This window comes from Amborella trichopoda, chromosome 10 (genome assembly GCF_054954075.1).
Source record: "Amborella trichopoda isolate Santa Cruz 75 chromosome 10, AtrichopodaSantaCruz75HAP2 v2.0, whole genome shotgun sequence".
NCBI classification, from domain to species: Eukaryota; Viridiplantae; Streptophyta; class Magnoliopsida; order Amborellales; family Amborellaceae; genus Amborella; species Amborella trichopoda.
The window spans coordinates 29,188,323-29,206,351 of NC_142345.1; the positions used below are offsets into that span (position 1 = coordinate 29,188,323).

General features: G+C 34.9%; 1 long non-coding RNA gene across 2 annotated transcripts; it reads left to right on the forward strand.

Annotated features, from left to right (window-relative positions):
- The first annotated feature begins 998 nt into the window (after positions 1 to 998).
- On the forward strand, positions 999 to 2,918 carry LOC148780127 (uncharacterized). 2 transcript variants are annotated; one of them, XR_016043432.1, is made up of 3 exons: positions 999 to 1,294; positions 1,389 to 1,473; positions 2,635 to 2,918. It is a non-coding gene; the product is annotated as an uncharacterized LOC148780127 (long non-coding RNA). The 2 variants fall into 2 exon arrangements; XR_016043433.1 differs by having other exon boundaries at positions 1,039 to 1,294; positions 2,287 to 2,726.
- The last annotated feature ends 15,111 nt before the right edge of the window (positions 2,919 to 18,029 follow it).

Below are 18,029 nucleotides of genomic sequence, written 5' to 3' on the forward strand. Positions count from 1 at the left end.
AAAGAAGAAGAGAAAACATGCATGTACTTATTAGTTCCTCTTGAAGGCTTTAGGAAGTGATCTGTATCGGAAAATATTCAATATAAAGTAAATTGACCTAAACTAAACGAAAATCCCAGTTCAAGTTAATATGAAGTAGTACATGCCTGATATATTTGATCAGATCATCTAGTAAGTAGATAAAAGGAACACAACCCATATATTATCAAATATCAAAAGCCAAACCAAACAAAAATCCCAATTCAAGTTAATATGAAGTAGTACATGCATGATATATTTGATTACATCATATGGTAAGCAGATAAAAGGAACCCAACCCATATATTATCAAATATCGAAAGCTAAATCAACAATACATCTCAAAAGAAACCAAATATTTCCACATAAGATATAAGAATATTCAACTCTAACGATACATAACACCACCATATCTATACCTATATAGAAAAAACAGAGAACAAACATATACTAGTATATTGGAACTTAGAATAACCAACATTAAAAAACAAAGTATAACCAAAAGGAACTAACCTCTTCTAATGCTCCAAAGTCACGTAGAGAGAGAGAGAGAGAGAGAGAGAGAGAGAGAGAGAGAGAGAGAAATTATGACAAAGATATAAATAAGAGGTATAGAGAGGAGAGAGAAATTATGACAATGATATAGATAAGAGGGAGAGAGTAGGTGTAACAATCCTAAACTTTCAAATAAAAAATAAAAAAAATATAATAATAATAATATTAATGGTGTTAATAGAACTAAATACAAAAAAATAAATAAATAAAATAATAACTATATATTAGTGATCATAATAATAATAATAATAATACTAATATACCGTTAGGATATTGTTGCCTTTATATTAACAATAAATAAAAGATATCATCGTTCATATATTTGAGGGTTCAATTTTACTTGGATGGACCTTAGGTCTACCACCTTAAAGTTTTACAATAACACTCCTTTAAATGACACCTTGCATTGAGGTGTTTCTTTTTTATACGTCTTTTTTTCTCTCTCTCTCTCTCTCTCGCAGCAGGCAGTCCTTCCAGTCTGAACCCTTTCTCAAGAAGCAGCGCTTCTCTGTTACAACCACAAAGGAGATCCTTTCCTCATCTCTTTTATCCAATTCCAAGTCTAGGATGCCTTAATTGAAACAAGAAGCCTTCAAACTCAAAGAAACATGATCCAGGTTAGCAAGAAAAACCCGGTGCAGCGACCTCAACCTTGCCAAAAAGATAGTGCCATCCGAACAAGTTTGCAGATGTTTCGGTTGAAAATTGCATGCTAATAGTGGTAGGACCTCTTGTAGGGTCTCTCTCTCTAGCATGGTTAGAATTTATATTTAGGTAATGATACTTACGTGTTTTTTTCTTTTTCCTTGGAAAAGATTCTTCATTCACATCGAGTCTCTGAAGAAAGTATTGATGTTTTATGTGAGATGGAACTGATGCTCCCCCAGTTTTGGAGTCAATGTAAGTGACTTCATTATCTTGAAAAATAATCCATTCTTTTTAAAAATGAAATGAAATAATTATTTCTGCTTATTATCATGAATTTTAGGCGAGATAAATTTTAGGCGCACGCGACCTCATTATTTTGAAAAATAATCTTTTGAATAAAATTGTGATATTTTATCTATGTTAGAAATTTTAAATGCTGTAAATTCTTAGAAATAAATTTATTTATTTTTCTTATCTATTGTTATAAAATTTTAGATATTGTAAAATTCTTAGAAATAAATGTGATATTTCTGCTGTTAGTAAAATTGTGAGATTTCTTTCTACTGTTTTTTAATATTTAGACATTGTAAATTTCATATGCACATAACTACCTTATTATTTGAAAATTGATATTTTTGCAATTGATTATAGCATTGTTGTGAAATGTTTATTTGCGAATTGACATCCCATAAATTGTGATAATTCCGTATTCTTGAATTTCTAGAAGAGTTTTTCTATACATATTAGATTGGCAATTATGCTAGAATGTCTTTACGAACTGCTACCTTTCTAAATTTGAGCCCAAAATATTTGATTGGTTATTTTTGAAATGTTATTGAAAGTGATTGTTATTAATGGTTTCAATGAAATTCATATTAATGATTTCAGTGATATATTGAGTACATGATATTGCTGCTTTCGAATGTTTAAAGATTTAAAAATACTTTAAGTATGCAAGTGGACTCATCCGGTTTGCCGGTGAGGTATAAGTGGACCTATTCGAGATGCCGGTAGGGATTAAGTAGACTCATCCGGTACGCCGCTGAGGTATAAGTGGATCTGCAGGGATTAAGTGGACCTATCTAGGACGCTGATAAGGATTAAGTGGACCCATCAAGACGGTGATGGGGTACATAGGTGACCTACTTGGGACGCCAGTAGGGTAATTTTGTGGAATCTTTTGAATTATGCACTGCCGTTAAAATGTTATATGTATTTCAATCATTTGGATTATGTTTAATTGTGCATTTCTGAAAGTGAAATTGTTATCTATAAATGCTTGTGCTCGCATTGTTTTTAATTGACTTCCATTTTGAAAGTTTGTTTATATCTTTCATTGATGATTATTTTTAGGATTATGATGATCACTTACTGAGTAGCCAAACTCATCAAACTATGGTAAATATTTTTCAGGATAATTGCGGTTTCATTTTAAGTGCTCGTCAGGATCAACCTTGGAAGATATTGTAGTTGTGCCTAAGCTTTCTTTTGTTACTTTGTAAGAATTCGCCACTGTAAATTTGTCCTATCAAGAGATGTATATATGTTTTGACTGTCATATCTCAAGAATAACAGTATTGTAAATTCTTGGGGTGTGACAGTAGGTGAGACATTTTGTGGAGTAGGTGAGACATTTTAAAGAGAGATTTTAGAAAAGAGGGAGAGAGATATAAAGAGAGTTTGTTAGATAGGAAAAACTTTCAAATTTTGTGAGAGATTTAAGGAAAGAGATGATATATAGAGAGAGAGAGGACGTGACAGAGATAGAGTGGAGAGAGTGATATGAGAGAGATAAAGAGAGAATAGAGAGAGAATAGAGAGAGAAAGAGAGATAATGACAAAAAAAGAAACTTTCTATCTCCCTCTCTAACACACTTCTCCTCTCTCTCTAACTTTTTAACTTTCTATCTCTCTCTCTTTTTATAAGTAATGAATAGAAACTTTCTATCTCCCTATCTAACACACTTCTCCTCTCTCTCTAACTTTTTAACTTTCTATCTCTCTCTCTTTATGAGTAATGAATAGATAAAGAGAGAATTCTCCAAAAATCTTTCTAAATGATAAGCCATCTAATAATTTGTATATTGGCCCCTAAAAAAATGGTATGTGATAGAAAGAGAGAGGACGTGAGAGAAACAAAAGAGCGTAGAGAGAGGGACATGAGAGAGAGTTAAAGAGAGAGAGAAAGAGAAAGAGATATATAAATTATAATATTCGCCTTCTATATCTATCAAGAGGGAAAGAGAGAAAGTGGGGGAGAGAGAGATATACAGGGGAAAGAGGGAGAGAGAGATATAGAGAGAGCTTGTTAGAGAGGGAAATACTTTCAAATTTTATGAGAGATGATAGAGAGGGAGGACGTGAGAGAGAGTATAGAGAGAAGGATGTGAGAGATAAAGATGGAGAGAGAGAGAGTGAACGAACAGTGATTTTACCTACCTTTATCACCATCCAAATTTCATCGCACGGTCACAGTTATCCAGTAATATTTCGATTTTCATTTTTTTTTTCTACAAATTCAAATTACTTGAAATTTGGAGCGTGTGTACATCTTAGTGAGGTGCACCTAATAAAAATATAAAAAAAATAATTCACAAAATATAAATTGATCAAAATACCTCCAAACATTTATGGGGATATTTTGATCAATTTATATTTTTCGAATTATTTTTTTCATATTTTTATTAGATGCTCCTCATTAAAATGTATACATGCTCTAAATTTCAGATTATTCCAATAAGTAAAAACAAAATGAAAATTGAAACGCTACCGGACAATTGTGACCGTACGATGAAGTTTGAATGGTGATGAGGTTAGGCGAAATCACTATTTATTTTCGCATATAGGAGTTTTGTAGTATCTTTATATATATATATATATATATATATATATATATATATATATATATATATATATATATACTCTTCAAATATGTGGAATTTTTGCTATAGAAAGGCACCAAGCATTATTTTAAAATCCAAAGTATTTTTAAGCGTCATAACGATTATTTGACATGTAAACTTCAGACCTTCAAGATCTGAAGTTGTGTTTTCATTACTAGGTAATAAGACACCAGTCCCAAATAGATTCCCTTTGATCCTATTTCAAACTTTTCAGCAGGGATGAGGTAGTAATGGTGGTAGAATTTATGGAGGGGGATGATTGGCAAAAGCATCAACTCTACATATATTACATTAATTCCAAATAAAGCAATAGTTGAAGGTCTTAATGCCATTAGGCGTAGTAGTTTATTTGCCAGCTTTATAAGATCATCTAAACTGTCTTAGCAAAGAGGTCGAAAAAGGTGTTACCTTTGATTGATCACTTACGGCATTCCCATTGGGGAGACAAGAGTTTTGCTAAAACTTGGTATGGAGAAGGGACATTGATTGAATGGTGTATTTTGAATGAAATTATAAGGTGTATAGGTTTTGGGGACAAGCGGAGAGGATGGATATTGGGTTGACTTTCAAGTGCTCATTTTTCCATACTCATTAATAGATGCCTGAAAGGTTTTTTTCAAAGCTTCTCAAAGTCTACGCAACGATAACCCCTATCTCCTTTCTTGTTTGCTTTTGTGGCAGAAGGTCTAAGTTGAATGCTCAAGAATGTGGAAGTTTAGACTCAGTTTTGTGGGTTTAAAATTTCATTAGATGGCCCTTGTATTTCTTATTTACAGTATGTCGATGATATTTTGTGATGTGAGTTTCGATCAGGTTAGAAACATCATTAGGTTTTTAGGATGATGTGAGATTTGGGTCTCATGGTGAATGTTACTAAAATTTCATTGCTGGGAGTAAGGCGCTGCCATGGTTGGTTTGTATGCTTGCTTCTCGAGTAGGTTGTGTGGTGGAAATTTTTCTATTAAGTATCTTAGCTTGTCCAATTGAGATTCAAGACTTGCCCAATTCAGATTCAAGACTTCTTAGAAACATATGAGATTTAGACCTTTGGAAGACTAAATTCTTATCTTTTAGGGAACAAATAACTTTGATTAAATCTTCTTTAGATAATTTACTAATTTGTCATACGTCTTTTCTTGAATAGGAGCAGCTTGGTGATTAAAGAAATTGAAACCTTGATAAGAAAGTTTCTATGATGTTCATATGATTGTGGAAAGAAATATCACCCGAAAAGTTGAGATAGAGTATGTAACCCTAAGAAAGACAGAAACCTAGGTATTAGACAGTTGAAGCAATTGAATAAGGTATTATTAGCGAAATGGTGGTCGAGGTCATTACATAGTGATGATCAGTTATGAAAGAGAGTTTTGGTAGAAAAATATGGGGTAGACCATAACATGCATCTAACTAGCAATGAGAGAGGGGCTTCTTGCCAGTCACAACTTTAGAAGGGTACTTTGGATGTAAATCCATTGTCGAGAGGAATATTCATTGGATAGTTGGTAAGGGAGATAAGGTAAACTTTTGGTTTCATAAGTGGATAAGGGACAGACCTTTAAAGGTCCCATTTTTGTATCTTTTTGCAAAATCTTCAATCCTATGAATGTCATGAACAACTGAGGCTGACTTGGACAATTCAGCGTAATTATAAGAGGGTCTTAGATCTTATTATTATGCAGCTTATGGATTTGCTAAAGCTTTGGACAACGTATACATTTCCCAAAATGCCAATAATTAGGTAGTGCGAGAAAGAGTAGATGTTTTTCAGTCAATATTTGTTTATTGAATGCTATTCCATGATCGACTATAGACTTTACAGAAGATGGGATTCTCATTGATGTTGCCTCAAAGATATATGAACAACTAAGCATCCCAAATTTACCAAAATTCGGGAACTTGCTTTGGGAAATTTTTAGAGCTGCATTATTATGGGAGATTTGGATAGAACGTAATAGAGAAATGTTTGAAGGTGCTGTTTTGGAGAAAGAAAGAACTAAAGAAAAACTCTATAGACCCTCTAGAGCTAGTTCTCTATTACAAAGGAGGGAGACGGTGTGTCAAAGGTGGATGTTGTTTTTAATTTGAAAAACATTGTTAATCAGTCTTCCTTAAAAGCAAGGCCTACAGGTAGATGGAATCTGCCTATATAGGGATGAATAAAGGCCAACTTTAATGGGAGTTCACTTGTTAATCCATGACCAGTTGGTATTGGTGGGGTAGTTCGAAATTCATATGGTGAGGTGATTTTCTGCTATTTGGTCATTGGGGCATTCCTATTGCAAATGAGGCAAAATTGTTGGCCATGTTGCAAGGTCTTAAAGCTAGTTAAAGAAAATGTTTGGGAGGTTGTAGAAACGCAAAGCAATCCATAAAAACAAAAAAGAAGAAAAAAATACAAAACAAAGAAACAACCAACCATAACCCAAAGATATACGTGGTTCGGCAACGTGCCTACGTTCACGGGAAATGAAAGCTTTTTTTACTGGCAATGGAGAATAGGGTTACAATAGCTCTCTTCCTCACGCCTCTCTGTTATCACTTATTACAAAGAGATCTGCGTTTTTCTCTTGACCCTAAAGAAAGAGAAAGTACTCAAATTTCTTAGTGAGAGAAAATTCTAAAATTTTAAGTTTTAGAGAGAGAGTACGGAAATATTTTAGAGTGACAAACTCTCTAAAAAATTTTAGAAAAAGAAATTATCTCAAATTTTAAATTTTAGAGAGAGGAAGTATGTTAAAATTTTAGAGAGAGAAAATATATCAAATTTTAGAGAGAGAAATAATCTCGAGTTTATCAAATTTTGGAGAAAAAAACTATCTCAAAATTTTAAGTTTTAGAGAAAGCAAGTACTTGAAAATTTTTAGAGAGAGAGAGTATCAAAATTTTTAGAAAGAGAAACTATCTCAAAATTTAAGTTTTAAAAAGAGTAAGTACTTGAAAATTTTTACAAAGAAAAAATATCTTAAAACTTTTAGAGAGAGAAACTATATCAAAATTTTTAAACAGAAAAGCTATCTCAAATTTTAAGTTTTAGAGAGAAAAAATATTTGAAATTTTTGGAGAGTGAAACTGTCTCTAATTTTTAGAGAGAAACTATATCAATTTTTAAGTTTTATAACGAGAGTATCTTAAGATTTTTAGAGAGAGAAACATTTTCAATTTTTTTAGATTGAGAAATTAACTCATATTTTTAGTTTTAGAGAGAAAAATATCTTAAAATGTTAGAGAGACAAACTATATCAAATTTTAGAGAGAAAAATTACTTAAAGTTTTTAGAGAGAGAAATTATATTTTCTCTCTCTAAAAATATTTTTGAGTCCTAGAGAGAGAAAATACTTAAACATTTTTAGTGAGAGAAATTATCTTAAAATTTTTAGAGAAAAAAATTATCCCAAATTTTAAGTTTTATGGGGAAAAATATCTTAAAACTTTAGAGAGAGAAACTATATCAAATTTTAGAGAGAGAAACTATATCAAATTTTAGAAAGAGAAACTACTTAAAAGTTTTTAGAGAGAAATTATCTCAAAATATTTAGAGAGAGATATTATCACAAATTTAATAAAAAAACATTATGATGAATTGTATAATAAAAATATTTAACATTTTTTTAAAATAATAATAAAAATGCTATGCATCCATGTAGCATCCAAACAGTCGAAATCTAGTTTATAAGCAATACTTTTCTCAAAATATATTTCAATGGAAATATATTTTTCCTGGCAATCCATTTCCAAGGATCCAAATAGCCCCTTAATCTTTTCAAGAAAACATAATGAAATTTGGCCATTTTGACCTAACAAAATATGCCTATGTACCGGGGCAACTTGAATGAAATTTAGCCATTCTGATCTAGCAAATTGACCTATTTTCCACCATAAGCCTTAGCATCCAGTTCTAGGGGAGACTTAAGACCAGAGAAAAACATTGACTCCCTAATATTAAGGCTGGCTTGAGCCCAGCACCCGAGCGTTGCCTTTGGCCTTTTCGGGCTAAAACCGAGCCCGACCCAAATTTTTGGGGAGTGAGATTTCTAAATAGGTTTTTATTTGTCTTCCATGCACGTGAGACAAAGAGTTCAAGACTAAAGGCCGCACTCCATATCATCATCTAATTAAGAACACCTTGCAGTTCGCACTTTCCACATTGTTTGGTCCTAATCTTTTTTGCTTATAAGAACACTTAGCACCTTGTTTTAGTTTTCACATTGGTCAAGTCTATCTGTAAACATCCAACATTCCAAACCATTTTAAATTTCTTCCAAAAACAAATCGTTCATGGAAGGAGTTGGATCATGGTGGTAGCTCCCCCATACCTAGTTACCACATTGTGGTTTCTAATCGCACCGACACCTTAAAAAATGTAATTCCAAATGTTACTGACACCTTAAAAAAATATAACTCCTAATCTCACTGACACCTTAAAAAATGTAACTCCTAATCTATTTGAAAAAACGGTTAGGGGTGTTCTTCCCCATTGAATTACCCACAAAAAAAAAAAAAAAAAAAGGTTGAGAAGGGCACCATACCTTCATATTCAGAACTAGTGGGCATCGAGTGTCATCAAATGGAGCACCCCCATGCATATTTACTTTATCTGGGTGAATGTTTGGTATGGCTCACTTCCTGTGGGTGTACCAAAGAAAAGAGCCAAAGATTTCTTATTCAGGATACATGCACCCATCTCTATCCTCCAAGTTACTAAGGCACTCAAATAATGCACCCATCTCAAGTTACTCAGGCACTCAGATAGGACATATGCACCCATCTCTATCCTTCGAGTTACTCAGGCACTTAGATAGGATACAGACACCCACCTCTGGCTACCAAGGCACAAAAGTTATAATCTACTTGCCCACTTAGATGGGATAGGCACCATTTCTATCCCCTATTGGCTAACTCACAAGGATACTGCCAATAGATAGAGAGTTTCACAATGGACACATCCCTCCCAACAACGTAACCAAAGACACATCCCTCCTAACAGCATAACCAGAACCACTACAAGGTACTAGAAGTCAGTATGCCGATGAATGCAAACTAAATGTGTACAAGTGTTGCTATAATTAGCTTGTTTATATCAGTATATTTATTTATAACTAGCTTTGAGATCCAATGGGTCATAATAGATAATGGGGCTGCCATCAGTATATATCCAACTTCTTTTGGAAAGTATCAAAACATTACAGCCAAGGACGAGACCATGCGATTATCAATTATCATTACAAAGCTCCCTCATCTCTCAAACCTCTGAGATGAGATGGTAGGAGAAACTAGGGTTGTAGTTGGTAAGGAGGATGGTTTTCTAACACCGATCATGGCAGTGCGGTTTGATTTGTCTAGTGGTTTGCTTTCGGATGCTCAATTTCTTATCGTGGGATCATTCTCCCTACCTTCGAATGATCTCTTTGGTTTAAGCGATTGGGCCAAAAGGGGATGAGGCTTATCTTACTCTCCAAAAGTTAAAGTGTTGGGGGAGAATAAGATAGTCTTTCTCTTGCATGACAAAGAGGATGCTATGGTAGCTTTAGCAAACCACTTTGTCAGAGCTCAGAGTAAGCTTTTATCTTTAGACTTCTAGAAACTTGCGTCTCATTTATCTTATTACAGAAGGAGAGTTTTTAGATAAGATTGTCAGGGATTCCACTCCATGCCTGGACATTAGATACTTGTCGTAAGTTGGCTAATTGTTGTGGGGAATTTTGTGACATTGATAAGGGCTCCCTTCAAGGGATTGTTTTTAGGTTTATGCGTATCCACATATGGAAGTGGAGTGGGGATTCCACTCCCAAAATGATGAGACTTATGGTTGGCCAAGAATCTTTCTCCATAGAGATTTCTATAGAGATGAAGACGGTCAATCAGATTCAACCTGTGACTAAGTCCGTTGTGGGTCCTCTCTTTGACAAAGGGGGTTGGCAGGAGGTTACTTGCCGTTGAGCTGCTGCTCCGGTGAAGGTGGATCATGGCAAAGTTTTTTCGATGATTGCTAATCGGTATTTTTCGAGACGAAAGAGTCGACGCAATTTCAGGGCAACAAAGAGGGAATTTCAAAATTTGAAAATTAGCAAGTGTTGGATCCCGTGGGACGTTTCATAGAATGCTTGGCGGCTTTAGCATCAGCTGTTTTGGATAGAGATGAGGGTCTACATGATTAGGTAGACCGGTTGGGTTCACCAAACACTATTTCTAAGGATGGTTTGGTTGGCGACATTTCTCTGCACGGTAGATTTGAGGCATCATTCCCGGTGAAGGATTTGGAAGATGTGGTTGCATCCCCGGCTTTTACGCCGACGCGATGGGAAGTGGAAAAACCGCCTTCTCCTTCCCCATCATTCTTTCTTGATTCAGGTGTGAAGTCGGTGGTTCTTCATTGCAAAAGCAGCAATTTCAGTTTGTTTTTCTTCTTTACTGCTCTGGTGGTTGCAGGTCATAGACAGTGTTCGTCTTTGGCTCTTCATTTGTTATTGATGTCGGTGGCCAATATGTATCCTATGTTCCATCGCTATGCTGCGAGGAAGCCGTGCTCTTCTCCTAGGCCTTCCTTTGATCCCCTGACGGTTGACCCTCTGGCATTGGTGGTGCTTGATGAGGGTGATGCGTATTTGTTTTTGGAGGAAGGAGAATTTGTTCCTGAGACGACGAACATCATGTTGAATCTGATATCATAGATGGGCCTTGGCTCAGAACCCTGATCTTGCAATGGTGGAAGTAGTTGTCTCCACCCCTCTCAATGTTTTACGGCAAGAGGATATGCCTCTTATGTTTCATCTGATTGCTGCAAACCCTTTGGTCGAAACCCATAACTCTAATGTTCTAGAGGTAAAGACTGTAGCAATAGAGGTATTGAATCCAGAGGCAGAGCTTCAAGGAAAAACCGATGAGGAAGAGATTTCTTCCATTGTCTCTGATTGTGGAATGGACTATGATGTTCCTTTTAGAGTGGTCTTTAAATATATTCTTGCAAAGAAGATGGCGAAGAAAAAAAGGAAGCAATCTGTTGGGGAGGAGAAGTCTGTTGTTGTTGGGAAGACTCCTAGCAAAGAAGGGCACAAATCAAAAGCCAAAGGTAAAAGCCCGATAAAGGGTACAAGGCCTTCTGCGAGATTGCAGGCCTGGGGAACTCGACATGCTCTTTCGGCTGCAAGAAGAATGATCATCTCTGATGAACAGGTTATAGAGGTGAGCTCAAGGCGTTCCTTTTCTTTTCACTCTTCGGATTGGGAAGAAATCTTGGATGAGGCCATGGAGGAAGCTACGTTCTTGGAAGAGGTCTTCCTTGGCGCAAGCAGGGACGGTCCAGGTTCCTCCTCTGCTAACTCCTTCTCATGATTATTATATCCTGAAATGTACGAGGTTTGGGCAACCTGAAACACAAGAAAGACGTCCTCTTTCTGGTTTCTCATTTTCAGCCTGCTATTCTTATTTTGCAGGAAACTAAACTTCCTAGCCCCATTTTATCTGGTGCTAGGCATGTTTGGGGACCTGGGTCTGTAAATTTCTTGGGGATTGACTTTGTGGGTGCTTCTGGGAGATTGTGGATTTTGTGGGATCCTACAGTACTGCAGTCTTTTTGCTTTGTTAAAAAAGATATTTTCTTGGTGGTTGGTTTTGTGGGGCCTGATTCTGACTTTTGTTGGGGTTTAATGAATGTTTATGGTCTCCAAGGTTTTACCCAAAAAGAAATCTTTATTAATAATATGTCAGACTTCATTAATAATTTTCCCCATATGATTTATTTTGGGGGGATTTTAATTTTATCAGATGGTCATTTGAGAGTAGCTATGGTGGACATATTACGTCTGTTATGCGCATGTTTAATCGGTTTATTGAGTCTTATGCCTTGTTAGATTTGCCAATATCAGATACAAGTTTTACATGGCAAATGGAAGTACTTCAAATTTATCCATGTCTAAACTTGACAGATGTTTTGTTTCAGGGGAATGGTCTGATTTCTTCCCTCTTGCTTTGGTTACGGCCTTACCTAGACTCTCCTATGATCATACTCCTATTTTACTTTGTTCTAAAGTTATTCTTATATGACATAAACCATTTACGTTCAAAGCTAGTTGGCTTGAGGAGATGGAGGTGGTTGACATTATTAAAAGTGCTTGGAAGAATACTATTTCCATTGGTTATATGGATTTTCAACTCCATAAGAAGCTTTTAAGTGTCAAGCATAAGCTTATTGCTTGGAAAAATGACAGGAGGTTTTATGTTGATAGGAAAATTGATGAAGTACTTAGATGCATAGAAGAAGTGGATTATGTTGTTCAAAATTCAGGAATTTTGTCTGATGAGATGGTTTTGGAGAGGAGCTCTAAATCAAATGAGCTTCAAGAACTTAGAAGGATAGAAGAGGTGTATTGGAAGCAAAGGTTTAGGGTCAAATGGTTGAAGGAAGGGAATTTGAACACTAAATTCTTCTATGCCATTGCAAATGCTCGTAGACATCAAAATGATGTTTCTGGGCTAGTGATCTATGGAGTTGATCCTGATGATGACAATGGGATGTCTAATGTGGTCATCAACCACTTCAAAAAAGCTTTCACCATTGAGGTGAAGGTTACACATCAGTTATCCGGAGTGGGCTTTACAATACTTCCGTCTAATTTGGTAGCCTTTCTTGAGGGAGAGGTATCTATGGAAAAATTAAAAAAAGTTGTGTTTTCCCTTCTAGGTGATAAAGCACCTGGTTCTGACGGTTTCCTCTCTTCTTTTCCCACAAGTTTTGGAGTTGTTTTTTTATGCGTTAGGTGAGAATGGAAGCCTAGACCTTAACTGGAGCACAAGTGGTGCTACCACCACGACTCCAACCCCATTCTCATTAATGGATGAAATTAACCATCAAGAAATTCCATAAGTTTTGTAGTCCCATGAAGGATGCGTGCGTGGCCTATGGGAATAGGTCAGGCGGGTCTAGGTGACACGACCCCGGACCGGACAAGACTAGGTTTAGGTTAGCCTCGGACTCAAGTTAGAACCTGACCCACCGGATTGGATAGGGTCCGTGTATATAGATAAAAAATATACAAAAAATTATTTTAACACTATCTAATTAATTTTTTCTATATATTTCTACTAATACATACTAGGTCGGATTTGTTGATCCCAACTGACCCAATAGGATCCAAGTTGGACTTGGACCTGGACCCTACCCCGATCGAGTCAAGATCAAGTGGAATTAGACCTGACCAAGGTCTAGATCCAGACCGAACCCAGGTCTAGATCCAGACCCAGTCAGTTATAGATCGGCCTGACCAATTTCCCACCCAATATATTGTATACCATACACCAGTGATTAAAAAATTGGCCGAGTGGTTTCTACTCGGCTGAGTTACTCAGGTTCAAGCCTTTGCTGAGCTCGAGATGTCCCAAGTTGGACATCCAACTTAGGAATATTAAAAAAAATTCTAAAAATTAATAAAAAGTCTAAAAATAAGAAGAAGTTATTTGGGATATATTTTTATCATTTTTGGCAAAGATTGAAAACATTTTTTACCATAAATATTTAATTTTATATTCTCATTTTTTTTGGATTATTTCAAAAGTACCCTCAGGCACAAGTTGATTTTTTTTTTTTACTATTTTTTTTTTACATCATTTTAAAGTGTTTTCTTTTGTCTCAATTTAAACCTACATTCTCTTTTCTTTTCCTTTTTAGATTTTTTAAATAATTTTTTAAACCTTTTTTCGTCCTATAGTGCTCGACATTGATCATCCGAGTTACTCAGACTTTGTTCGAGTAATAGGCTCCAGCCAGGACCGATTACTCCGCCCGAGTCGTACTTTCTAACATTGCCATACACTAAGCTATTGGTATATGCAAGGTTAGCCTATTATATATGGAAATGTCTACAATAGGATTATTTGCTTTTGATACAAGGAGGTCACAGTTATCATTAATTGTTAAATATGAGATTTGGTAGCTTAGGGTGTGTCATTGTTTGGGCACAAGAAACAAATTTTTTTAAATATTGTGAGGCAATTTTATCTATTGATTTTTCACATCCAATGGTAAAAAAATGATTGTGAGGCTTTTGTACAAAAGATAAAATAAAAAACAATGGTCGTGTACTTTACCATCCCATTATATATACCCGAAAGTGTTTTCCTCTTTAGGTAGGTTTGTATAGTTACAAACTAAGGACCATCAAACCGAACGGACAAGTCATGGGAACGGCAATAACAAGGAGCAAAAGAGTGGGAAATTTATTTACCACCAAACCTATCTAAGACGAAAATTATGAATGCACCTAATTTTCACCTTAATGTTATGGTGGCTGATGTGGCAATTAATGATATGGAATTGTCGACGAAGAGACCATTTATCATTTGTGCATGAAAGTCACAAATTATGCACACTCATTAGATGTCAAATTTGATGGCTTGGGGTGAGGCATGAAGTCCGAAAATTTTCTTTTGGAACTGTGTCTATTCAATGGCACTCTTACAACCACTATTTTGAAATTAAAGGGACAATAATGATTATGACCTTCATATACAAAAGATAAATAATATCTTTGTAGACAATCCCTAAGAATATTTTGATGAATGTACCTTTTTATTTGTGGATCATGAATAGCTTTTTATGGTAGGAGTATATTATCCATTTACTCCCTTTGAGGTAATTAGTAAGATTTCTTTATACGCTATTTGAGATCCATTTGATTCTCATAAGATCATTATTTCTAAAAAATTTAATTATATGTTCCTGAACTTACATCAGAGCATCTAGAAATGGAAAATCTTTCTATGTTCTCCATACAACATAGAAGTTCTGTGTTTCCCCTTATCCAACAGTCCATTTTTGAATGGAGGGCTAAGATTGCTCCAATCACAATGTCACGTCTCTACACTGTTTTATTTTTAAGTTTTTTCTATGAACTGTTTTTTGGATGTCAATTCATATATTAAACTCAGACTAACGAAAAATATAAAAAAAAATATTTTCAATAAAAAAATGACCAAAATACCCCTAAAAGGTTCAAGGGGTATTTTGGTCATTAATTTTTATCGAAAAATTATTGTTAATATTTTTTATAGGTGTGTCCCAATGAGAATATGGCACGTACCAAATTTCATATTCAAAACAAGTGTATTAAAAAAACTAAAAATAAAATACTTTGAGTTGTCGGATCTAAGGTCAAATGGTGAGCGGCTCTCTGGATAAAAAATGGACAGCTGGATGGTAGGGGGAACATAGAACTTCTATTTTGTAGGGGGAACATAGAAAACTTCAATCTTAGGATGTTGTTCTTTCAGTTGTTATGGTGGTTTGAGTGACTCATAGAATCATGTCTTGATTATTATGAAATTTTACCATATTTCTACACATCTAAAACATGGGTGAAAATATAGAGAGAAAAAAAAAAAGTGAGGTTGGAACTAACACCATGTTTGGATAGGAATTAGAAAAGGAAAAAGTTTGCAATTTTAAAATGCAGATGTAAAGATGCACCTCAAAAATCCATCAAAAAATGTTTTTTTTTATGTTGAAAACCCTTCTAATTGATCATCTCGGCATAAATTGGAGGGCTAGATTCTAAAGGGTATTTTGAGTTTCAAACTCTTTGCTTGCATCTCCCCAGCCATTCGAAGTTAACAATGGATGGTTCGATGCACCTTTCCTACACTTTGAGTGAAGGAATGGTCCATCCCTATCATTTTCGAAACACTATTGCTAGCACAGCATACTATTTTCCTCTAAAAACATCAAAATGAAATCTACTTTGTACTCCTTCGATGAAGAGCTTCCATGTGCGTCTCATTGTATAATATTCATGTAATCCACTTAATATTCAGATAGTCATTACCTTTGTTTTATAATACAAAAGTGTTTTAACAAGGAATTTTTTTTTTTTTATTAGTAAGATGTTGAATAGATATTTTTATAAAAAATAATTATATTTTATTAGTAGTTGAGAGTAACTCATTTGGATAATGTCACATCTCATATCATATTTGTTATGTCATTTCCCACCGTATTTAATAAATACTTATATTTTTAACAAAACGTTATACTTTAACTTTGATCAATTACTTAAAGTAAACCTCAACAAAATAAGAAGTCACTATATTAAGGAGTAAGGGTATCAAGCCTAGGAAAATGTTGAGTATGATCAAAAAATAATCCATAGGAAATAGTAGCCCAAGAAAACTCAAAAAACACATTTCCCATTTTATGATCATCTTCAAGCTAGTTTTCAGTAATTTTCAACAAAACAACAGGAATAACTCAAAAAACAGCACACACATTTTCCGCCAAATTTTTTGCCATTCTGTCACAAGTTTCCGGTGGCTTGCCAGGCACCAGTGACTGAAGATTGATGGAAAATGGCCGGACTGGATGTCATTTGGAAATTATACCACTTCTGAATCCTGGTTTTTAGTGAATTGACAAGCCTGCTCCATGAGAGAAGATTCTTTCAAATCCATAAATATTGATGTTCGTATCAAAGGAGTTTCTTGATAACGCAATTGTGATTTATTCAACAAGGATGTCATAGGGGATTTGTGCTTCCGTCGGAGATGGGGATGGATACGTGAGAGAGAGAGGGAGGGAGGTGAAGAATGGGACGTCTATGTGAGAAAAGTGGGTCATACAGGTTTAGAGCATGTTTAAAGAGAGAGAATGACATTTTACAAGGGACCAGGCGGCCCTACCACGCCCTGAAAAATTAGAACTTAATCCACAAAATGTGGCCTAAGGACCGTGCCTGGGTCATGACCTTGTTCTTTTGTCCTTTTCATTGGGATCTATCGGACCCAACCTGGCCCAACAATGTCCCAGTAGGGGGGTTGATTGCCATCTAGAGGTGGCAACGGGTTGTCGGGTCTGGGTTTGGGACCTTACTTTAATTCATCGGACCCAGACCTAGACCCGATCCAAAAATTTTAAAAATAAAATAAAAATATGTATGTGTATATATATATATATATATATATATATATATATATATATATATATATATATATATATATATATATATATATATATATATATATATATATATATATTTAATTATATTTAAATATATTTTATTTATTGAGATCCAAAAACTATTACCGGACCTGACTAGAATCGGACCCAAATAGTGTCCAGGTCCAAAATTTAGACCTGGACCCCGGGTCGCGTCCAAGTCCATTGCTACCCTATTGCCAACCTCATGTTGAGATAAAAGAACGATCCACTTGAAAAAATAATGAAGAGGATTATAGCATGCAATATATGTTCGTGTTATTTAGATCTCCCTATAATATTTCTTATTAACTTTTGAGAAAGGTTTCTATGCTTCCCTTAGAACATAGAGGTTCTATCCTCCCCATACCATCCAGCCGACCAATTTTGATCAAGAGAGCCACTCATTGTTTGATCTTAGATCCGACGCCCCAAAGTATTTTATTTTTAGTTTTTTTATACAAATTGTATGATTATAAAATTTGGTATGTGCCATCTTCTCATTGGGGTGCACCTATCAAAAATAAGTTTTTGATAAAAATATAATGACCAAAATACCCCTTGAAACTTTTAGGGGTATTTTGGTCATTTTATTTTATTGAAAATATTTTTTTTTATATTTTTCACCAGTGTGAGTTTAATAGAGGAATAGACGTCCAAAATTTGGTGTCAAAATAATTTATAGAAAACATTAAAAATAAAATACTATAAAGACGTGACATTGTGATTGAGACAATCTTAACCCTCCATTCAAAATGGACGGTTGGATAAGGAGAAAGATAAAACTTAAAGGGAGCATAAAAAGCTTGCCCTTGACTTTTTTTACCTATATTTCACCTATTCATCAGTGGATTGCTAATCCAACCTGTCCAAATCCGTACAATTGTGAGGTATTCAAAAATCGAAATTCCGGTTCTATCAACGTGACCCTATAGTATTTGGGAGGC